Here is a 2,574-nt window from a genome sequence, read left to right as displayed (position 1 = left end):
GCACTTCCGGTTTGGCTCCGCAAAAATAAAAGTACTGAAATTTGTAGTAGATCCATTTAGAAATTTCCGACTATTTACGACTTGTATGTAACTCCGTTGTACTAATTGCATGAAACTGTCCTCTTACAAAAATAGGAAGAGGTGCCCTAATTTGTATCCAAAAAGGAAACTTCGCGCTTTATTTTAAAAGACAAGCAGCCATTTCCGGAAACTCTCTGCTTAACCCCGATTAACTTGACACAACTAGCAATCCTAAAGGGGCTAGTGTGTAGGCTAAGAAGCATGGGCTGCAGCCTTTTTTCCTTTCCAAAAACTTTATTTAAACAAATATAAACAGCAACGTATCAATAACAATGACAGTATATGACCAAATTTACAGTCAAAAAGGGGTAAATAAAGTTCCAGGGAACAGTTGAAACGTAATAATGAGAGGTAAAGAGTGAAAATGACATAATAATATTTGGAAATTGTGATAGAGATCGCACCAGAGTTTCTTCTGCATTCGATTTGCTTTGATTAGTCAATAATTTTATACATATCAAGTACTGTTAGGGTCGTTGCCCCTGTTTTAGTTTTCAAATCTCATCTATGCTAAAATTAAATGAAATATCAATTAAAAATATACCAACATTTTTTTAATTAATTTTATTTTTCGTACATGAAACGTCCCCAGAATTATCAGAAACTTCGCTAGAAAACAAATGTTCACAAAATAAAACAGCTGTATCACAAAGCATGGGTATTTTACCTGGTTTTTGTTTTGTTTTTTTTTAATTAAAAACTATTGCACATTAATCCCGCATATTTTGGAATACATATACTAACAAAATAAATGAGGAATAGTTTATTTATTTAGATCACAGAAATAATCAATGTTCAGTTTAAACCTTCCCAGGCTTTAAATTACTATTGCTATTTTAAAGTTTTTATTATTATTATTATTATTATTTTAGTCACAATGCAGTATTTGTCTGATATGTCTGGTCCATGTTCTATATTTGTAACATGGAATTCACTATAAGATAACAACCTATCTTCGAATGACATCATTGTAGATGATCCATTTCTGAATTAAAATAATTTTGTGTTTTAGTTGAATAACTTTATTGTTCCATATGTAAGATCTGTGTGTTGAGAAGTTGTGTTTAGAGGCCTAGGTCAATGTTCCCTGTTTATGGAAATGATGTGTAATTTCTGGAGTAGTTGCTGAGTTGATAGGCTGCAGACTGCAGTTATGGGGAAAAGATCCACTCAGCAACAGGCTTCTGGTAGCAGTCATTTTTCAAGCATCGCAACCAGCCGCTTTAAAAAAAAATACACATGTGCAAGTTCGTCTTTTGGTTTAACACCGTTTGTAACCTCCATCGCTTCTCAACGTGTGCCATCAACGAGTTTACCTTGTCGTAAATCCTTTACAGCCCGATCAACTGCTTTAGCAAAACAGTAGCGCTTTATGGGCAAACTTGACTTTGCTGTAAGATAAACGAAAGCATGTAAAAAGCGATTTATTTCAGTTCTGGCCAACTGCATTTGCCATATTTGCGAAAACTGAAATGCTTGTTTTGGCTAGAAACATGAGTTTCTAGTCCTTTAGCGACCTCTGCTGCGCCTAAGGCTGAACTGCAGGAGGCAGTATATTTTCTGTCCAGGCACGAATTTAAGACTAATCCATGCAGAAAATACTAAAACATATATTTGGTGTGTAAATGACACCTGTCCTGAGACAGGTGTAATTATACAAAATATTAATTAAAATACAAAATGTCTCTTAAAACTATTTTCTCTTGTTCCAGCTTCGTGATCACTAAATTGTATTTCAAATGTTATTATTCTAATAAGTTATAAATCCACGTTTTTATTCTGATTTGTGTCTGATTGTTGAACCACTGTTCAACATATTTTAAAAAGTCAACGGTAGACCGAACATATAAATCAAACATTATCCTTTTCAGCGTAGCGTGGGGCGAGGGCTTGGAGGCTTCCCAGCTTAAATCAAACATTCCAAAAATTAAAAAAAACAACAACAACAAAAATAAAACATTTCTGCTTTTCTGAGTATTTATTTGTTACATGTCACGACTCTACATCTAAAAAGAAATATATCAAATCAACCTGTTATCTTGTGCAACCCCGTTACTCTAATTTTAACCCTATTACCGTAACAGTTAAATGTTTTTATTAGCCCACAATAGTGTATTTGAGCAAAGATTTGAAAATAAGTGCTGAAAACTTTTCTTTTTTTTTTAAAGAACAAAGCTAAATGTGTGTCTATTAAAAAGTAGGGCAAGGTCGATTTTGATGGTAATATAAGTTAAACAATATTAATATTAACTTTTTCAGGTTTTAGAGTATTGGTTGTACCAATACTTGCATAGCAGACGCCAATAAAATATCTTACTAAAGGTGTACCTTTGATTCCTGAGTTGGAACAACAGTTCTTGATGGTTTATTATTTGGTTTTCGTAAATACATAACATAAATAACGGATCGGTTTTTTACGACTTTTCAACCCTTTGCAATGTGATATTTGGAAACATGACAAAATAAAGAAGAAAAAAGAAAACGTCAGACGTT

The sequence above is a fragment of the Neolamprologus brichardi genome, chromosome 10, assembly GCF_056152115.1.
Source record: "Neolamprologus brichardi isolate AB-2024 chromosome 10, ASM5615211v1, whole genome shotgun sequence".
Taxonomy (NCBI): Eukaryota; Metazoa; Chordata; class Actinopteri; order Cichliformes; family Cichlidae; genus Neolamprologus; species Neolamprologus brichardi.
Note: the sequence above shows the minus strand (reverse complement) of the source record.